This window comes from Cygnus olor, chromosome 17 (genome assembly GCF_009769625.2).
Source record: "Cygnus olor isolate bCygOlo1 chromosome 17, bCygOlo1.pri.v2, whole genome shotgun sequence".
Lineage (NCBI taxonomy): Eukaryota > Metazoa > Chordata > Aves > Anseriformes > Anatidae > Cygnus > Cygnus olor.
The window spans coordinates 2,567,214-2,589,756 of NC_049185.1; the positions used below are offsets into that span (position 1 = coordinate 2,567,214).

Sequence of the window (22,543 nt, forward strand, 5' to 3'; positions counted from 1 at the left end):
TTCAACAAACGTGACAATATCCTGTATGATTTTAGTCCTGGCAAACTATCTCATGAGGAAGCATCTTGATTGTTTCTTTTTCCCTCAGTTTCTGTACTTATTGCTGTCTGAATACTTCAGTCTTGCTCTTGCCAGCATAGATGAGGAGCAACCCCACTGAAACCAACACAATAATGAACAGAGAGAAAACAGGCCCTTTTTCATTCTGCTTCATGGATGATCAGTCCACAAGCCGGGAGTGAGCTTAACAGAACGCCTCGAGGTTGGATTTGCTTTTTGGAATTAATTGTCCCTATCGGTCCCCAGTGGAAGGAGCGGGGCTGCCAGTAGTTAATGCACTGCTGCTGGCTCAGGATCTGCCTTTGGCTGCCCGTGCTTCCCCAGAGCCAAAGGCAGTCGGCTCAGCTGGCCCAGGGAGAGGGCAGGACAGCAAGAGCCATCCCTAGCTCCTACCTGAGGTTGAGCCAAGCCTTGTACGGCGTTCTATAAGTCAGCAGAAACCCACAGGTCGTGCTTGGTAGCGTCTCTGTGTCACACAAGGGCATCTACGTGACTTCAACCCACCCCCCCCCCCCCCCCCCGATTGGCACTTCGTCCCCCAGCATGGTGGACAGCCTGACGGTGTTTTTTAAAAGACTACTTGCTCCTCGTCCTGACAGGACAAGCCACCCCGGGTGTCCGGACAGGCACTGAGGGGCTCCTGGCAGTGTGAGGCGATAAGTACCCGCTCGAGGAGCAGCGAACCTGCCCTCATCAACTTACACAACCCCTAGGAGCGGGCCGGGTGAGCCGTCTCTTTTCTGCCGGAGCCCTCTATCCCCGCACGATGCTTAGGAGCCAGCAGGTGGCGGGGAGGGACGGGAGGACACAGAGGCGTTAAGCGAGGGTGAAGGGGACATCGTGGGATGCTGAGGGGCGGAGGAATGCGGAGGCGCCGCGTGGCGGTGAAGGGACCCCGAGCGGCACGCGCTGAGCTGAGAGGCGCGAAGGCGCTGGGGTGCGGAGGGGCACGGAGAGCAGTGAGGCGGCCCTGAGCCGACGAGGTGCTGGAGGGCACAAAATGGCGGCGGGGAGGCCCTGAGGTGACCACGAGGCGGCCCTGAGGCGCTTAGGGCTGCGTTTAGGTACGCAGATGGGTGCCAGAAAGGACGCGCACAGTTGTGGGTCACTGGATTGGAGTGGGGATCAGGCACCGTGGAGGCCTTCAAGGGTCATAGCTTTCCTTAAGGAGTTGCATGTGGTGAGTATGTGCTGAAGGGTGACTTTTAAAAGCCCAAAAAGGAGGGGAGGGTTATGTGTTTCGTTCTTTGTGAAGCGTGTTAAAAAGTGACCAGATGTTTTTTGTTGTGCTATTTCATAATCAACAAAACAATGAAAAACCTGAAGGTTGCTTTTTTTTTTTCTAAAGCCTATATTTCTAATATTAAGTATATTTTTATTTAAGAAGGTAGACAAGTTTTATCAAAAAGCTTTTTTTTTTTTTTTTTTTTTTTTTTTTTTTTTTTTATCCAAAATACGTTCAGCAGGTTCATGTCTTTCAGGTAATGTGTTTTGCTCCTGTTTCCCTTCCTGTGCTCCATGTCCTGGGACAAAGTTACTTCAGGGCTAGAGCCTCTGGTGACACACATCTGCCTAGCTGGGTGCAGGACTGGCACGTCCTGTGCACAGATGGAAACCTGTGAATATGCACCACTGTAAATATGTTCTGAGTACAGTTGGTAATAGGTCTCATTATTTGTAGGGCTGTACAGTGATAGAGTGAGGCTCCAAGGGGCTCAGTGTCTGTGAGACCCAGGCTCGATGTCTGTGAGACATAGTCTGGAAATGAATATTTCACATGGTGAAACATTAAACAGTGGGAGCCAGGTGAGGGAAGCAGAAGGTGATGAGAAGTTTGAGGGGTTCAGCAAGACAGGTGTGACAGAAAATTATTTTTAGAAGCCTGACGCATGTCACGTAACCTCTTTGAATCCTAGTCCAGGTAATATCATCATTTATACCTCAGTTATCTACCATTTGAACTGTGAGTGAAGCTTTGGTAGCTATTTATGTGTTAACTACAAAGGATTTGTCACTACAAATTAACTAATAGAGCTGTAATGCTGAATCTTCTGAGTGGGTCACAACTTCTGTTGTGAAAGAAGCATTTGTTGCTATGGTTCATAATAATTTCCCACTCCCCAAAATAAACTATGTAAACAATTTTTTTTTCCTCATTTGAAATGCATCCCCATTAGGGTGACCAGGGTGACTGTCTACACCTAGCCACTATAAATATTCATGTGAAACTTAAGTGTAGGCAAGTTTTTCATCCTAAAATATCATTGTGTTCTTGTGCAAGCTCCGAAATTAGTCAAAACACATTGTTTTGAAAAAATGAATTAACCTTTTTATGGCCACTGGAATTTTTGTCTAAATAGGATAACAATGCAATTTCCAATGAGAAACTGTAGCGTGAGAATATTGAAAGAAATGAAAATTGCTGAAAGCCTGGTGTTTCTTCTGGTTTCCCAAACAAATGTAGTTTTGTTATTAGAGGCTTTTTAACAAAAAGAGTAGTTTAAAAAAAGAAAAACACAATAATATCTATATGGAAATTGTTACAGTTTTCTCTCTTGCTTTAACTTTCGGTAAGTATTTCTCCAATTTGTTCAGATTTAGACTATCCAGATATGCCAACAGAATTTCATTTAAATTCTGGTTTGTGTGCAGTTGCAAATTGCATGAGTTGATTTAAAGCCTTAAAAAAAGTGTTAATTTGTCCCAAGCTTTTGCTACTCTGTAACTAAAATTCCTGCTTTATTCCTATGTTAAGGTGGGAAATATCAAGGAGATAAGTACTTTAGTAACATAGAGGCTGTGCGCAATGTTGACAACAGCCATTGGTGGCCTCCACTGGGAATTGTTCCCAACTGAATCGTAGCACTGCTGGTTGACAAGGCTTGAATGGCATCCACAAATGAAGGGCATCACATCAATTGGTAGGTGAGTGAGTGCCTGGCATTTTTAGCTTATGCTCAGACTAAGACTAAGCTTATAGACTGATTGCATTCTGGTGATCTTTGCTGGAAGAGCTTGATGTTGACATAGGCTAGTGCCACATGGCTCTTGCTGTGAACCATGTGGCTGTCAGCTCATTCGGAGGCAGAGCTTTACCACTCTCCTACACTGTGTCTCCTGCCACAAGTGCCTGAGAGTAGAATAGGTCCTGTGTGCTGCTGTGCTGAGGCAACCACAGTGCCCTACAGAGTTTCACATGTTCTACTGATTATCCAGCACACTTAAACTTTGAGTTATAAGGGTGACCCCAGCCAGTTGGCTGAAAAAATATATTTGACATCATTGAAAATGTATGCTGCTGCTGAAGCATGGATTTTAATTTGAGGAAAATGTCGGCCATAATCTAGCATACATTAAAAAATATATCTTTTTATTTCCATATGGGTCATGTTAAGGAAAATATTAAAAAAAAAAAAAAAAAGGCCAACTCTATTATATGAAGTCTCATTAAAGCAGCCTGGAAAAGTTTAGCCAATTTACAGGCTATACATCTTAATCTCCCCAAATTACAGGAACGATAGAAAAACGGGTGGCAGAGAGGAAAAGCGGGACCAGCAGAACTTGGCTGGGGGCCAAACAATGGATCAAGTAGCCCGTGCTTTCACTTGACTGCTACCCCTTGTTATTTAAAGAAAAGAAAGGATTTTCAAAGAAAGACCTTAAAGTGGCAAAGTATGGAGGGTACTTCCTTTGCCAGGTAGAAGTTAAGACCGAAGCTTGGTTACTTTAACATGTTACCTTGGCACAGCTCTTTGGTATCTAGAGTGATAGATTTAAGAGGACAAAAAAAGTATGTGCAATTGTGTTCTTTCTGTTCTAGAGTAAAATGGGAGAAGTGGGGGGCATATGATAGCAATGGGATACAAATGATAGTAATACACGAGGGAATATTTTATAGCTCAGGAAGATAAGGTACTAACAACACATCTTTCTGTTTGTCTGACTGTTGGGATATGTATTCAAGAACTTTTTTTTTCTTCTATAACTGTTAGCAGGCAGGTGGTGTTAAGTGAAGTAATGTCTCTGCCATCTTGGACAGCATCTGCAGAGAAGCCAAAGTTAGAATGGGTATATGGGCACTAAAGAACACAGGGACAAAATAGCCAGAGGAAAAAGGAAAGAAGCACTCAGATACAAAATAGCAGAGAAGTAATTGTCATCACTGAATTCAGTGCTGTACATGTGGGAAAGCTACCCGATGACCTCTTCTGCTACTGTTTGGGGGGATCTACTCAAACGGCAAAAGATGGTGTATGAAGTTGGGAAAAATCCTCGTTGCCTCCTGCATTGGTTTAGAAGACCATAAGCTGCAGAAGGCATCAAAAAGAGGAAAAGTGTCCTGACATGAATTAGTTAATAAGTGTAATAGCCACCAAGGGAACAAATCTGAGTAGCAGAAGGACAAGGAGAGAAGCTAGAATATCTTGAGTGTTTCTGAATCAGCCTGGTATTAGCTGAAGCTGGGGCTGGCTTAATGTACGTATCTGAGAAATAATGTAGGACAGAGTAGGAATATAAGGTCTAGGAACGTATCAGGTTGGTCTAAATAATTTTTCTTTTTCCTGTGGTAAGAATTCACAACTGCAGTGTGGACCAAAAATGTATGGCAGAAATCAATTGTGTGTTCCCATTGTATGTCTGATTACAGTTAGCCAACCTCATCTCTTATTTCTGCAGTACCTAGAAAGCACACTGGTAGCAAGCAGGCTAGCTACCAAAGCAGACAGAGATACTCCATGTTTACTTCATTGCCCTTTCAAGATGATTGTATGTGTGCCAATATTAACCTGCGCTTATGGATTCCTCACCTATGAAATCACAGCTGTCCGACAACGCAGTTCAGTACTGTTTTGGGAAGACTGTCTCACTGAAGCATCTATTTTATGCTTTTAGATCAAGGTATCTACTGCAGGAGTTTTTGCTGGAGAAAGGTTTGGTTTTTGTTTTTGTTGTGTTATTGTTATTCATTTTTATTTATTTTTTTCTTTTCTGTGCTCTGGTAGGCAGTCTTCACTATGACATTCCATGGGCTGAATCTTGAAATCTTCTGTTCCTGCCTTCCTATTTCTCGAGCCCTCTGGCCAGGGATTGCCCCATTATTGATGTAACAACCAAAGGGAGGGGTTACTTCACAGCAGACACTTTGTGTGGCCAGCTCTGGCTTGTTTGAGGAGTTTCCGGCTGACTTGTTTGCTGGAGGAAACTTACAGCTTGGCAAATAAGTTGCGCAGCCTGCTTTCTTGTGTATTTGAGAGCATTTTTTTGCATGCATGTATGGCTGTTTGCGATGCCCTACCTATTTCTGTTGCGTAGAACTTTAAAACATTGCCTGTGGGGGCTAAGGCATTTTGTGTACTTTTTGTGTGAAATGGGTCTTACAGTATGTGGTAACGTTAATATGGGCGTGTCCTGCAGGCAAGTTTATTAATACATCTAGAGATAATGGCCTTGGCAATATCTTGAAGCATCCTGCTCCATTAAATTATAGACTCTGTGGAGACAAAGAGATTAGGGAGAGCAAGGAAGATTATTCCATGCAACAAAATATCATCGTAATTTGCTAGTCTTAAAAACTTCACAGTATTAAGTGAGAAAAACTGGCTGCCTTAACTATGCTGAAGTTCCTACTGCTAGAACTGATGTACGATTGGCTCCACCTTACCAGGTTATAACCAAAATTACAGAAAGCAATATGTGTTTGTGCAGTCATATCAGTAAAAATATTCATAAGTGATCAGTGACATGTGAAAAAAAAAAAAGCTATTATTGGCTTTGTAGAGGTCTGCTCGGAAAAGTGAGTATTTTCTCCTGATAAACTTAATCTCTTCAGTCCCTGTTTATTTTCATGGCTTGTCTGCAAACAGACCATAGAACATCCTAACTATTCAACATTTTATGAATTTCTTTTATCATTGTAAATGCAAGTACTTCAAGACAGGGGCTATGACTTCTATGTTCCTACCACGCTTCATCCAGTGACATCTTAGTCTGGTCTGAATTTGGCTGCCTGGACAATACTTTGCCAAGCATATAGTAACTTGTTATTTCTAACAAATGTTTTGGAGTTCTCTGTGTAATCCATCTTTTGCCATTTTCTTTTGTTGGAGTAAGCGTCTATGATGTTCCTGGATTTTCATGACTTCCATAGTTCCTCCGGCTGTTCACGTTATACAGCTTGACTTTGGGCTTAGTGACTTTGATTTGAACTGACTTCCTACCACCTCCCCTCTGGTAGGTTGACAGACTTCACAGACTCCTACCGATTAAGTTTACTTTTTTTTGTAGTTAATTTTACTTCCCATTATTATTCCTTCAGATGTTTCTGAATGTTTGAGGTATAAGTCTGATCAAAGTTTTCTGACAAAAGAAAAAATTGTTGCTTGTGTGTTTATTAGCATCTGCACTGAAGAAGTGAAGACTTCTGTGATGTGAAGTGAAGACTTCTTTGAGCTAGCAGGAAGAGGTGTGATGCTACTTATCTTCTCTGTTTTCTTCCGTTTTAACTTTCTTTTGCTTTTATTTTTTTTTCCTTCTCTTTAAAAGTGCTCTCAGACAACCTGCAATTGTGTAGGTACATGGTTGAGAGCAATGCTAGGGAATAAAGTCACTGAAATTCCCCCCTTAAAGCACTTCAAAGTCTATTCTCAGCATGGAGCTTCTAGGATGTAGCTGTCCTTCAGGGTGATTTGACTGAGGTAATCACCACATCAGAGCTTCTACTTCTTAGTTTTGAAGTTCCCAGTGAATGCAGAGGTATGAGCTGGTAGATGTTGTCAATTTCAAAATCAATCTGCATATAAACTTCACTGTGCTATCTCTGGTATTTTATGACTCTGTTAGATCTTTTATCTTTTGGTAATTTTGACCTATATCAGGTCAAAATAACTAACACCTATCCTGTCTAATATGTGACTAAGTGTGCCACCAGGGCATTCTAGCTTGGGGAGTCTGGCCACACTTCTACGTGAGAAGTGCAGGAGGTACTTTTTTATCTCTGCTGTCCCCAGCATTACAGGAGAAGTTGCTTTTCCAAGCTTGAAAGATTCTCTAGAATATGCGTGCCAGATTTTTACAAATGAGCCATACGGAATGAAACGCTTATCTTTCACTGAAAATCACCGTGGGCTGGATAGCTGACTCTCAGTGGCTTTTGAAAGATTGTAGACATGAGGCAGATTAAGGAAGAATCAGGACAGTGCTATCTGCACAGCTTTCAGAGTTCTCAGAGGAGCTGAGAAAGTGTGATTGGAGTGGTATTGCTTGTGACTGGCGCAAGCCCTTTGAGCATACTTCTGGCATCTGCACATAGACATTCAGGAAAACAACATTAAGGGATTCCCATTTTTCTTTTTCATTCTGTAGTTGAAACAAACTCCATTTAAGGAATGTGGAAGAGCACCATCTCAGGTTATAGATGCTTTATGAAGTTCTTTACCCTCTATGGGTTAGCTCTAACTCTAAATTATAGCTACAGGAGGAGGAAAGTGATAGAAAAAGAAGGAAAGAAATACCTATTTAATGGTATTACACTGACTGTTGTATGTTAGCAGGTTCTATTATTCACCCGTATATAATATAAAAATTGTTTCGGTTTCTTTTTTTGCGGATCACTTATGTGAAATAGATGTTCAGTCCTTATTTTAATTTTTCAGATTCCTATATAAAGAGTGTGGTTGACACTGTAAAACTTAAGTCTCTTGGAGAAAAAAGGTTCTTTGAACCTTTTCTAATTTTGAGACAACTTTGTCTGAAGGAATGAGTTCAAGTTTGGGGCTCAGGAGCCATGATGTCTGATACTGCCTGGCCACGCGCTTTGTGTACGGCATAGGACAAGTCCTTTTGCCTCAGCTTTTACTTTTCACTGCTTAAACCTGGGAATAGACATACTTTACAAAGTAAGATACTTGGTCATTAGAAGAAAACACCAGATATATGTTAGTTAAGATTCTTGTTACTTTAAAGTCCCCATATTCTTTTTTGGGAGATGTGGGAACTTCCACAGCTATCTGACTGTATTGTCCTTGTCAAGAGCTACTGGTGCATAGAAAGTTTTGAAGCACAAGTAATATTGTTCATTTTCTGCTCACGTTCTTTGTCCACAGCGTAACCATGCAGTGGTACACCATCTTGGAGCAGAGTGGGACTGTAAGAACACAGAGACTGCCTACACCAGGACATTTAATTTTTATTTCATTACTATAAAGAAAACCCTGTATTACAGACCATTGGTCCTTACCGGTACAGCGCTCTTGATTTATCTTATTTGGAGCTCCTGAAATCTTCTGTCATATTAATTCTGACTGTTCTCTTCTTTCCCTATTGAGTGCCACAGCAAGACAACCCAGACTATGCATATGATCTGTGAGAGTTGCTTGAGTGTTTGTGAAACAAGGGCAAGAAAAGTAGGTGCTGATAAACGTGTGTGTGTGTGTATGTATACACATAAATAAATATGTGCATAGTAGAAAGGGGGAATTTTTGAAGACTTAGAATTCTTTCCTGTACGTGTTATATTAGCTACTAAATAGCAATACATTTAGTCTATTCTGTGTGAAACTCCAAAAGTTGTTTAATGGGAATCTTAGCTGTTCCCTTGGACTGAAAGTTGAAAGGGAAGAAATGTCGTCTTCATCTGTAACTTGGATGCCGAGCCCATATGCATGGGCATATGAAATGGGCAGCATTTCCCTAAGCAGGAAGGATATCACAGCTAGAAAAACTGGTGTACCGTCCAAAGACAAGCCTTCCGTTCATGTAGGAGGGAAGTTCATCAGTTCCATGGAAACCTGTGTCTTTTGCAGTACTGATAATACAGATAACACCACAACATGGCTATGTTTACGTTGATCTTGTTTTGCTCTACAATGGGGATGACAACATGTCATTCTTGCTCAGCCCAACAACGTGTTCCAGCGAAAGAGGCTGATTAGTATATTCTTCCGCACTTCTGCAGGGGAGGAAGAAAGGAGGTGAGTGTCTGTCCTCCTGTCTTTACCTCTGTTGTAGAGATACTCCAATCAAATGCAGAGCATTTAAGTCTGGTATCTCAGTAAAAATCTGATCTAATTTCTCTTCTGCTGCTGAACCGTGTGGCTACACACAGGCCTAACGATTCCAGTTTTGCTGCTATGTAGAGTACTGTTTATCGATCAGGTAGCACGTGTGGGGTGCTAGAGTATGTTCTCTGTTTCTGTCTGACAAGAGTGAGTCATAGCCCCTGGGTCTTTTCTGCATAAACTGAGGATACTTGAAAATTAAAACATTAATTTTTAAATGAGCCTGACCTTGAGAGGCTACCCATCCTGGTAGATCTGTATTTCCATTTCTGATCATGCCTGCTGACTTTCATTTGGCATCATTAGATACACATGATAAAAACACGTTTACAGCTCAGAGGTCTACATATGACTTTTTTCTTTGTCCGTTACGCTCTTTACTGGCCTGCTTGTCTGTCTGATGGCTGACCAGTTATTCTCTATTCAAAAGAGGGATGGAAGAAGGAAAAATCTGGTGCCCAATCCTGAAAAATGCTGTCTGCTCAGCTCTGAGGAAGTCCCTTGGATGCTAAAACAGTGATATGGTGGTTACAAGAACAAAGAATTCCCATGGCACACTTTTCAATTGTCTGCTTTTGAAGAAGTCAGTTCATTAGTTGTACCAGGAATTATTATTCAGAACTACATGATCGTCCCTTCCATCTCAAACCATTCTATGATTCTGTGACTTATTAAAAGTGATTAATAGGGTAAAAATTAATAGGGTAAAATTTAAGTTCAGAATTCTAAGTATGTATTAGTGGACTTCTGTATGCCTTAAGTGTGTAGATGCTTTTGAAAATTTGATCCTGTCAATACAACCTCTCTGATCCTCTGTCTTGCTTCTCTAGAATGTAAAGTTCTTCTAGAAGTAGAAGCCACTACTGTTATATTTTCATGGTGTCTGGGAATACCAGACTTGATATTTTTTTCAGAGTTCTTGAATGCCTGCATGTTGCTATACAGCAGTCTTTTGAACTGACCTTTTACCAGATCTCTGGGGTATGCAGCTTGGGCACCAAGTCTGTGCAGAGCAAACTTGTTCTCGGATGCCCTTAATCTCTGAAGCAGTTGTACAGGCCTTCCACTGGAGCTAAGTTGGCAGGGCTTCTGGGGCCAGCTCTAGAAGGAGACAAAAGCAACTCAGTCTGTCATGTAACAGTGGAATAACCTTAGGTAGTGCTGCGAGATAGCAGGTAGAGGACGTCTTTGTGCTGTGCTAATGCTGGGAAGTTAGCCTAGGAGTTAGGCATATAGCTCCTGAGAGCTTCCGGAAAGCAAGAGGAGTGAGTTTGCTTTCTTTTTTTTTTTTTTTTTTTTTTGTCAGAGTTTAAGTTGATTCTCTCTTCTACTTTATCCCCCTCCTTCCCCCTCTGCTGCCTAAGCCTGCTTTTGATTTGGTTTTATTGGCTAGTGAAAGGAATCATTTACTAGTCAAGGGCCAAGCAGTGACAAAGGAATGCAGGTAAATTAGTTTCAGTTCCTATTTCTCCCCGTCTTTCTCCTTTGGAATTTGAGCTGTAGAAAATAAAGTCTTTTCACCCATTTCCCCCCCCCCACCCCGGCCCCAAGCCTTCTTCTAAAAGGATTTCCCCCCCCCCCCCCGCAAACCTCTTTCACGAACTTCTTTTTTTGTGTCTAAGAAAACCCCATTAAAGTACCTAAAATGTCAAGGTGTATGACACATTCAATGAAATCCAACTGAAATGCATTAAAAAAAATAAAAAGCTTTTTGCATGCACCTTAAAAATGCAGAAATTAACTGCAAGTGTCATAAAGCTTATTTTAATGAATAACTATGTACATACTAGGAAGTTTTACATGCACATATATCATGCTTCAAATGCTAAAATGTAGTTAAAGTTTAAACATTTTGCTGAAGAAAATATGCAAAAGAACTTGCAGAGAATCAACACGGAGAAAACCTGTGTGTTCAGTCTTTCATCACTCAGTATTATTGAATTATTAAGTACTAAACTAATAGTAGTAGCAGTCAAACTGTCCATTCCCTTTTTCTTTCGTTTTATTTTTTTTTTTTTTTTTTTGCCTTTTTCCATTCTTTCTTTCGGAAAACTTTCTGCTTTCTCTTAGACTAAATGCTTCAAATGTACCCGAGTGTTTCTGAACTGTACTCTTATGCAAATATCATTAGAGACTCGGGACCTTCTTTTGTGAATTGCATTGGTGCCCTTTCTATTTAGTGTAATCCAAAATGCTAGTGATGTTAAGTAGTACAATACGTAGTATTGTAGTAGTGCGTAGTATACGTGACAGAAAATTCTCTGTTTTTCTTTGATAGCTATTCCTGTTATTTCTGTATTTTTATCATAGAAACAATAACGATTTATCTTTTTTTAACCACGCAAAGACGTTGCTTATTCAGACTTTGTCATCTTCATGATTAGATGCATTTTGTGTTTTGGCATGTACAATGCAAACCTGAAGTACTGAAGAACTCAGTTATGCCTAGATAACAGGAAGGTTTTGGACAGCAGCTGGAGGGAGCCAGGAAATGTAAGTGAAGGTTGGTATTCCCTAGTTACTTCACACAGTTGTAAGTCAGTTTTGTGGGAAGAAGCACAATGATGAGAGAGGTAAGAACACAGCGTTAGTCCTAAGATTGTACTTCCTGGCTTTTGTTGGTTTGTATCATAAACCTTAATAAAAAGATCTTCAGTTCCTCAAAGAGGGGGATTTTTCCAGAGTGTTGTAACACATACAAACATTTTTTATACGTACAACCAGAACATTTGCAATTGGGAAAATGAATCTGAACTTAAGAATAATTTCTTAGAAAAATCTCCTGTCAGCTCTCTTTAAGGAAAGCTGCTTTGTAATTTCCCACCAGTATTTAAATGACTGGTAGCAATCAAAGAATGTCTTCTCCCAACAGCCCAGTGTCTTTCACTCAAATGCATGGTAAAGGTCTTTTTTACAAATGATTTCCAGGGTTCAGCATTTTAGTCTGCTTTTGCTGTATTTAGAGCCACCGGGGTCAGTTTCTTGTCTCACAGCAGATTTAGGAAGTAGGGAAGCTTGCTCGAAAGCTGAGTAGTCGGATGGTCTGAGTGAGTGAATTTGGTAAGAATAAGATCTGTTGTCTCCTTACCAGAGCAATGATTTGGTTAGAGCCAGATGCTGTTGTAATAAATTGGAAGAAGTGTGCAAGAAGTTGAGATTTTAGTTGTGCAAGAACTGATGGGACAGGGTACTTGTTCCTTGCTTAGTATGGAAGAATAATTTGGATAGCATTCTCAAGATGGTTAATGTTTGTGTATATGTGTACTTACATGATTGTCAAATTGTAGTGGCTTTTATCTGACGTACTCGGTCCTTTTTACTTCATGATTTTGTCAACAGAATTTGAAACGCTGTGACGTGCACACATTTGTAACTTTATTTGCAAGACAGACATCCATTGATTATATATTAAACCTTGTTTAAAGTCCTACAGACTACTGAAAAAGTGTTACTGTAAGTGTAAATTGATGTTTTGCACTGACTTGTCCTATGTAGCATGATGTACAATATTTGTATTTCCCGTTCTGAGACATTATAATGCAGGTACATTTTACACAGCATTTTGTTGAAATATGAAACAAACTTAGGAATATCACTTATTTAATGTGTTGTTTTTTTTTTAAAGTATGTTCTAGAGGAAAAAAACTTCTAGAATTATCAAAATCACAGGAAATATCCTACATTGTGACTGAACCTAGTATTCTCTTTACCATTGACAATAAATGTCTGTGTGCTGGTGGTTTAAAGAAAAAAAAATATGTAGTCTTACTTCCTGCTGAAGTGAACTTGTACTATATATTTCCACAGGGAAAAAAAGAAATGGTTTGGGATGGGAGAGTTCACACAATATTAAGAAAAGCCCTGAAGGCAATAACATTGAAATTATATAATGATAATAAGTGTGGAATATATTGGGCCAAATTTGTAATTTGTTATACATCTTAAATTATTGAAACATTATAATGAAATGTTTCTGTATCTGTAGCAATTTTTGTCAAAAAACCAAAAGGATCAAAAGTATCTTAATGTCTCAAAATACCATGATTAGTTTTGTCTTGCATCCACAGAGATATTTTCCATAGTGAATAGTGTGTCTTAATGAAGCAATAAATTAGATCCATAATCTACCATGCTTTGGGTAGTTTTATTACACAAAAAGTAACTATTTTTCACCACTTTGAAACCAAACGAAAATAATTAATTTAATAATAAAGATAATTTGATCAGTATATAACTACCAGCTTTCTAAAAATCATACTGAGTAAAAACAATTAGACACAAATATGACAGACTTTTCTGTAATGCGGTGAACTCTTTACCTGCTTGAGTTTATTGATACCACTAAAGGAGAGAGTTTAAAAAATTGTGGGAAGCCTACGATGATAATGGTTAAACTATCAGGAAAAAAAAAATCAGTTTGTTCACGAAGACTTGAAACAAGTCTATGCAGTTCTCTGTGCACTCGCACACCTGAGCAATTCAGACCCATAGCAGGTAAGTCCTTCTGAAGTAGCCAAAGTCAGACCCTGACTAAAGTGGATTTAAAGGGGAAAAGTTGAAGAGTTTTTTGTTTTTTTTTAAACTGTTTGAAATAACTAAGCAGTTATTCGCTACCCTCTTCCCAGTCCAGCTGTGAGCAGCAAAGATCCTGAGCGTTTGAATATTTCCCTTCCCTTCTGTCTGGAGAGCTGCAGAAGAAAGGCAAGGTAAGGAGGGCAAGGCTGAGGAGTCAGCGCTGCCTCCTCCGGCCTCCAGGGGGCACTGTGACACCACGAACTCCCGCCAAACCTGGGACTGGTTTAAGGGCTCGTTTCAACAACAACAAAAAATCGAACTTTGAAATCCTTTTTGTCTTCAGATGTTCCAAACCCGTATTCCAGCAAAGGAAATGAAAAAGGGAAACTAAACGAGCTTTCCCCCTCCCGCCTCTCTCTGGTTTCTATTTGTAATACTTTATTTCTACAACAAGCACAAACCACTAGAAAGGCAAAAAACAAAATATGATTTTTTCCTTTTTCTTTTCACTGTAAACTCTGTAAAAACAATAAAAAAAATTCTGGTCTATATTAGATGGCCTGTTTCTTGTTTCTTCTTATTCCTCTTTTTTCTTTTTGTTATGCTCACTGAGCTGTTTGCATTTTAATTTTGGAGAAGGAGGGAAAAGAGGAAATAATCTTTTGTAGAAATACACAGTAATTACCAGTTGGACTAAAGTGGAAGCAGCAATTGATGGCATAAAATGGTTATGTTTTATGTCAAAATACTTCCAAACAGGGCAGAAAATTGTACTGGAGTTAGTAGTAAGAAGCTGCATAGATGAGAAATTATATCTTTCTAAGGAAGAAAAGTGTGTGTAACATTCTAAAGAAAAATTAAATTCAATATATGATAAAGATTTAATTTTTGGTCTCCATCAAACATCATAGTAGATGCTGAATACAAATAATAAGTGAAATAAAAGAACTATAGTTGATGGATACATTTAATTAGGGTTTATTTACCATGGGCTATATAAACACTTTTGTTTCTATAAGGGGAAGGATTTGTATCTGCAAGTTCTGCCTTGAACATTTCAAGTTAAAAACAAATGTTTTAAGAAAAGAAACTAACATAAAACAGCCCAGTGTTGGCTTTTGTGTCTTTGTAAATGTCTGTGGCTGTTTCTTCTTGTCTGAGGGAAAGAGCCATTCATTAAATTAAAAGTGAACCAGTTAAACTGGACCTTTCATTGAAGAAAGTCTCCCAGTGATCCGTGCTTTATTTGGTGGATTGTCTTACAATACAAATAAACCAAGTTGTTTTTTTTTTTTTTTTATCTTGGGATCTAAAAATACTAGAAAGAAAGGAAATCCAAGCAGGGCAGAAAATACTAGGAAATAATCTCCTATTAAACAGACCCTCTGCCTCCATATATCTCAAATTGTGAAAGTACACAAGAGAAATGGACTCATATTCCTTTCTCAGGTTAAAAGCAAGTGACAGAGGAAATCGAATTCAAAAGTACCATCAATGTTTGCAGTGTTCAAAAATAGATAGAAATAAATATACACTAAAAATCCATGGTTACTGTCTGCTGGCAGCTAATTACTAAGTGCAGATGATATTGGTCCCTTTGAAAAAGAGTTGAAACCAGAGAATCCTGTGTGCATGAGGATACTTAAAAATGCATGGATATTTATGGCAGGTTCAAAATTTTTTTTTTTTACAGACAAAATATTTCAGCATTTATTTAAATATCTTTTTTCTGATTTAAAACAAATTCACATTCTCTTTCTTTTCAAATATTTTGAAGAGCTTCACAAACATTGTGTGATAGACGGCAGCAAAGCAACCAGTGTACTTTGTAAGAACAATTACAGTAAAAGAAGCAAAACAGTTTGAAAAATATTTTTTAATCTTTTTATCTCCTGCAGTTACAGTCTTGGTGTTTTTATTTATATTTTTATTTCTGTGAGACATTACATGGAGTATTTCCAAGATTAAACTTTTTTTTATCATTGTGTACTTAATGAAAAATAAGCAGAGTAGTGTACTCTGACGTGCAGGACTAAGGGTCAGAATAAAATGGAATCTTACACACTGAAACTGTAAGAGTGTGTAGTGTTGAATTTTGGAAGGCTGCTAGTGGCTTGGGATAATTTATATTTTTGAACAGTGAGACTCATGCTGTAAAGGATTCCAAAGATGCCCTGAATTGTCTCTTGATGATCATGCTGATGGGCACTAATTGCTTCTGCATGTCTTATACAGGCACATACACTCATGTATATGTACGTTCACAATTTTTATCTTCTGTGGGTTCTAAAAATAGTCTTGCCTTTTATCTTTGCCTGTCACTAATGTCCATACATAAATATAGCACATCCCATAAAATCTCTTTTGTGCCCACAATGAGCCTCTAATTAATACTGCATATAATTCCATAACATTTATTATTAATAAGTATTAATATAATTTTAAAAATCTAGAACCATTCTCAAGATTATGACTCTGACCTAACACGTCTGGGATGAAAAAGTGCACAGAGAGGATAGCTGCGTTTCTTATTCTTTTGGCATAACAATCAAACAAAATTAAATGAAATCAAACAAATCAACACTAGGACATTTTAATAACCATATCACTTTCCTGTGCATATGATTCTTTTTAGTGATACAGACACGCTTGCACTGATAGTGCAAAAACAAACAAAAACCTCTACTAATAAAATCTACTATTGCTTGTAATGGTTCCAAGTTTAAAGAAGAAGATTTGGTATGTATTCATCTGCGCTTGTGATAGAAAGTATGTGCAGGTTTAAACCCTTGTAGTTGCATGGACCATTCTTCTAGGCAATGCAAAGGGAAACTGACCAGGACAGAAAGGGCTGTCAAACAGCTAAGTGAGAGAGAGTGCAGTGGGCCTAAGAACAGTGGAAGTCTATCTGTGTGAGAAGTTAGTGATAAAAGCTCACAGGGAGAGGTGGGGAAGAGAGAAAACCTCTGTTCGCTGTGGTATTCTCTGTCCTCATCTTCCCAGAAATCTACTGAAAGTTTGTGTGATGTTTAATGCTGGAAACAATAGTGGGAATTTTCTTGTATCAATAGGTCTTCTCAGAATGGAAGGACTATGGAGCTCAGCAGATTTCTGCTCAGGACTGTCCAGCCACTGTGGGAGTCACTGCTTTCATCCCTGAGAAGAAGGTACTGCAGCCACTCCGTATAGACCAGGATCATGTAGGGTACCAATCGCTTCTCAAGTGCAGCTACTTCTAGGGTAAAGCCCTAGTTAACTGGAAGAATACAGAGCAGTTCAAAGTCTTATTTCTTAATCCTTTAAATTTTATGGGACTTGCAATGATTTTATGCTGTTTAATGCAATGAAGTGGGAAAAGATAATCCTAATAATCAGTTTGTAAAATCAGCTCATGCTGGTGACTTTTGAAAATTCTGGTCTAGTAGAAGTTAGAAGCTTAACTGCTCTTAGCCAGACCTGATTCAGAATAGTTTGGTTTTGTCTTAGACCGAACCAAAGTACCTTTCTGACTGCCGTTCTGTCTTAGGAGAGCAGATTTTCTGAAGACTTCAATTCTCACCTAGGTAAGTAAAGTAAGGCTTCAATGTATTTTCTCCATCCAGGATTCATCAGAGGGGTTTAGCTCATTCAGAAAATCTATTTTGTAATCCCACGGCCTAAATATAAGCTAAGCCCTTCTGAAAATCTGGCCTCTTGTGCAAAATGGAGCGGAATGCAAACTTTTGACAAAAACCAAGGTTACGTGCAAGGGCCATTAAGTCCTGGGTTGCAAAGTGCTGCTTTCATCAAAGTGGTGACCACTTAAGACTTGTAGCTGAGAGCTAGAACAGGTAAGTGTGGGCTACCGTTTATGTGATTTGCCCAGAAGTTTTGTTTATAAGTAGAAGGGAACTCTGTGCTTTGCCTGTTTGCCCAGGATTTCCTGACATTCAGCAGCCTTGCCGGAATGCTACTTTTGCTGTGGTTGCTGAATGTCCATTGGCACCACAAACACAGCTGCTGTGTTGTAGTGCGGGGTAGGATGTACAGCACTGTGTGATCTAAACAGACAGAGTAAGCCTGATGTGTTCTCAGCACCCTAAGCTGAGTGCGCATGCTTGTAATCGATTGTGGAACACATTCAGATTCATTGCAGTCACTGCATGTAAGTGCATATTGCTGTCTAGGAGCCCTTTCTATCCACCAGACAGTGCTGTGAACAGCTTACAGTGTTAGGAAGCGAAAATTTCCAAACGCTTTGTACACTTGAACTTCAGACAGTTTCCTCATACTAATTAAAGCTGGTGAGTGGGAGTGCACCAGTGCTCTTCTGGGATATGACTGGTTTCTAGCTGATACGGATTAGAAGGGTTTGGTATAGCTTAATAATAGTTGTGCTTCGAAGAAATGTTTGGTTTATACAGTTAAAAAGGAAAAAATGTTTTGTGTTGTAAAGGCCTAAAGGGCATAATCTGTACTATCTGATCCATTTGCGTTACAAGCTACTACACTGAAGCACAAAACAGCCACTTGATTTCTTAAGCACCTGAAGAGGAAGAGAGGCAGGGGGCTCAAGGGTGGAGAAGAGGGGAGCAAACAAACCTTGGCCAAAGCTTTCACAACAGAAGTTTCATTGTTTTAATTTAGAAAAAGTCATATGTGTAAAAGTTGCATTTTTCCAGTGTTTCCATTAGCACATTTAAATTGCAGTTATTAGAAATCTTGTTACGGACAGGAATGCATTTTCTGTAAGCTCTCAGAGAACAGTGCGGGAAGCAAAATAAGAAACAAAAACCTTTTTCCTGTGTTTTTTTTCTTTGCAAAGACGAGAGTCACCTAAAAATGAGGGGATTAACTATTATGAATCAATAGGAGGCACTTTTGAAAGAGGAAGCATTGCCATCCAGATTTGAGGGAAATGAAGCGTTTATTGGAACAAAAATACCCTCTTTGTTCAAATGTTACTTCATTGAATTGTGTATTCCCTTCTGAAGAGCACAGAAAGCAATTGAAGAAAATGTTTTATGCCACTCTTCCTTTCTTTTAGCACTCATGCCTTTTTCTTTGTCTTCCTGTTTCACCTTGTTTTCTGTGTCCATCGTTCTCATTAAATTACTAATCAATGCTTTTCTAATTAATGCCAGTTTAATTTAACGTTTAATGAAGCTGTGTCTGTGTGGGGTGTTTGATTTCTTTTTGTGATTCTGGCCTAACCATTGAGATTAGCAGCATCTGTACAAAGCTGCAAAGTCCCTTGGGGCACTGAGCAACAGTTCAAACTCGTTTTCTTTTTACAAAATGAAAGTAACTGGCATGTAGGATTAGTAGAAAGTATCCTCTTCATAAAGTGACTGGGACTGTTTACCTTGCAGCTTTCTGAATCAGTTGGAATTTGTTCATTTTCTTGTAAATGATTAAAGGTGGTGGAGTTAGGTCCAACATTACTGTAATGTAGCTGCGAATTGAGCTGGAAAAACTGCTTGCAAACAAAACGATGTGATAAAGCTGGCAAATTTTGTCTGTAAATATTCCATAAGCATTTTTACAAGTATACATGTCATTGGAAAATATTCAAAAAATGTTGCGTATAAACATATTTCAGCTTGTGGGTTGCTTACAAACAGTTTTCTGAGATGGTTTTTTCCTTGACTACTCACAAATTTGTATGCCATTGGTCTTCTAGATCATGTGGTTTCATTTCTGTTTGTTGATTACACGTCTCACAACACCACAAGAGCCTTATCAGCAAGGCTATGTGTACACTGACAGAATAGACACTTATACAGAGGTGGAGGGGCACAACACTTCATAACATTTTCTTTACCTACAAACAAAATTTTTCTAGCACGTGTTTGCAGAGGATTGACCTAAAGGGTAGTAATTACTGCTGAACTGACTTTGTGGTTTGTTCTTCTCTGGGGATTGAGATATACCAGTGTTCCTGGAGAAGCACTGCTGATCTGAGTGGTCCTATGAACTGTTCAGCCTGTTTTTCAGAAACTCTGGAAAGTGCAATCCAAGGACATACTCAGTGAAGCCTTGAAGCCCTCGTGTCTGTAGGCCTCAAGACAGCGGTGTTCTACAAAATGTCCCCAAACAGCATGAAGCGGCAGGCTACGGTGTATTTCCTGAGACTAGCAGGAGGGAGTGAAGGAGTGGGGATTGACAAGACAGTGTTTGAATGTCAACATTGAACCAATCGTTTGGCATTACCAGATCTGTTCAGAGAATTAGGGTTGTGGTGAATAGATGTCTAAACAACCCAGTAACTTCCTCTGCAGAGAACATCCAAGCAGTCCTATGATTGCTTAAAAAAAAAAAAAAGCAAAAGGTGTTAGTGTTGTCTCATAAACATGCACTTAGTGCTAGAGACATAGTGTTTGCTATTTCCAATCAAATGATTCTTTTACTGAGGATTTGTAATGTTGTTGTTTTTTTTTTTTTTTTTTTCCCAGTGGGATTGGAAAGACATGTTGCTTTCAGATGTGTGATGGATTCTATCCATCATAATCTAGCCCTTACTGACTCTGTGGCTCCTCCTGTCATGGTAATTAAGTTCATCCTCTGCTGGCACCAGCACTGCATCATTTAGATGAAGGTGGACCGTTATTAAGGAGCATCATCATATTTTTCCTAAGAGACTCTGCATTGAAGCAGAAAGTATTTAGGACACTTCTTAGCTTATTTTGAGATTTGTTTTTATTTCAGTAGAAAGATTTGCAACATGGTTATGTCTGTTTACACGGTAACATGCAGAAGGAGGATATAGATCAGAGTATTTAAGGGAAACTGAGAAAATGTATGTACTTTGAGACCTGTATATGCTTCTTATATAGCCCTCACCCACTGCTTCATACAACCGCTCTTTACATTTGGAGCTAGTGGTTTCTTAAATGCTGAGAGCCCACAATTGAGCCCAGATTTCCAAAAGTGCTTGGCACCCAGCAGTTCTCACTGAGACATTTTTATGGCCAGATAATCAAAATTGCTCAGCATGGAAGAAGCTAGGGAAGTTAGAAAAGCTAGCCACTTACTTTAATTCCCAAATAGAGTCTGGGTTCCTCAGAAAAGCTGGTTCATTTATTACAGATCCAATCACTGTGTGCCTATCCTGTAAGTACATTTTTCTCTTATGGACATAGAGTCTATAATATATATCCTTCAAAAACTTTCCCACTCGGTCTTCCATATAAATTGTAATTACATTAGTTTCATTGAATTTGGAAAGCTGTTGGTACTGTACGAAAGAATCAAAGTTCAAATGAAAATCAGATCCGGTAATTATAGGATTTTCTGCAAGCATTTTTCTTTTCAGGCTTGACTTGGAAATGAAATAAAGACAAGAGACACCCGTTTCCAGGTTAGGAAGCAAACAAAACCAAATTGTAAAGGGTGAGGGTTGCTTAGATGAACTGCTTCTTATAAAGCAGTTTGACAGCTGGAAAGAAAAACATTGAGGTAACTTGTAAAGTGAATAAGCTTTTAGCTGTTACTTTTGCAATTTCCCACTTAGCGTTGCCTGTCCTACTGAGCAGAGGGACTTGGTAGTACATAATATGCCAATAATAATAGTCAGCATTTACTTTGTACTATGAAGACATTAGCTAACTAGCCCAACACCCCTGCAAGGTGAGGAAATAGTACAATTGCCACCTTGCCTCTGGCACAGCAAACACACTAGCAGAGGTTAAAGTCAGGGTTTGCCAAGAAGGTTGCTGGTTGCGTTATTCTTCCCTCATTTCTTCTAGCAGCTGTAGAACCACCTCTTAGTGTCCCAAGGTGCATGCTTCCTCTGTGCCATTCCAAGGGTCTGATCCTTATCAATGAGCCCAGGAGAGGTGGATTGCTTGTAAACTTATGCCTGAAAGGATTTTACTTAGCTAATAGCAAGCAACACTGTGGCTAGCTTTAGGGAAGAGATGCATAAGAAGTGGCTTGCATGGTGTGGGTTGATGAATTTAAAAGGAGCTTGTGTTTTAATTGCTTTGGTACTTTTGAAAATGTATGCATAAGTCTTTTCTTCAAACAAAAGGAGCTTAAGCTTTTTTAGACAAAGAGGTCTCTGACTCTGACTTGAGGCGTTATGATACTAACTGGTTGCAAGTTCATTCTGTTGTTGGATCAGCTTCCTTGAACACTCTTGTTAGGGAACCTTTGCCAGAAATTGTATTTGAGGCTGGCTTAACATGGTGGTAAATGAACTCTTTCATCTGCTTTCTTCCAGCAGCAAGTGCTAGCTTAGACGTAACGCGCTGAAAAGGAAGAAACAAATGTGATGTCGGTATGCTTTTTTTAAAATGGTAATCCTAATAGAGGTTGCCACTACAATATGTTAAAGTATTTTATCTATTGTCCTACAAAATACATAAACAGTTTGAGAATTTTTTTAATGATATTTAATATGTTTTTTCATAATGTGGGGTATTTGTGATTTATTTTTTCCAAGGCATACTTTTTAAATCTAAGTCTTTTCTCTACTTGCCCTCTTTCCTGCTTGGTTTGGATTTTTTGCTTTGAGTGTATCTCAAAATCTAGAATTAGTTGTACAGACACTTTGATTGCGTAGTGCTTCTTCCTCCCACTACAACTTAATTTCTATGATTGGGGATATTATGCTGCGTAGTATTGCATGCAAGTTCTTGTGAATGCTGATGTAAGCAATGGTTTGCAACGGATTCTCTTAATTTTTCATCTCAAGTGATCAAGAGAAGACAAGATTTGGAGATAGCAAGGACAGAAGATAAGTCTTTAGGAAGGACAGGTTTCCTGTGCTTCAGAGAAGTCAGTTGAATATGAAAAGCAACTTTTTTTTTTTAAACATCTCTATGAATTTCATTTTCCTCTTAGGAGTGTTTTCCTTCCAAACAAAATTTTGCTGATTGTCTTGCCCTCCCTTTCTTTGTTTGTTCTTCCCCATTAAGTTGTTCTACCTG

At 39.1% G+C, this 22,543-nt stretch overlaps 1 long non-coding RNA gene across 2 annotated transcripts in view; it reads left to right on the plus strand.

Moving 5' to 3' along the window:
- The window catches only part of LOC121079652, a 147,075-nt gene that overhangs the window by 55,568 nt on the left and 68,964 nt on the right, over window positions 1-22,543 (plus strand). For both annotated transcript variants that reach the window (XR_005825125.1, XR_005825124.1), the window contains exons 2-4: window positions 11,541-11,609; window positions 13,742-13,822; window positions 16,703-16,871. This is a non-coding gene — a long non-coding RNA (uncharacterized LOC121079652). The remainder of the gene's footprint in view (window positions 1-11,540; window positions 11,610-13,741; window positions 13,823-16,702; window positions 16,872-22,543) is intronic.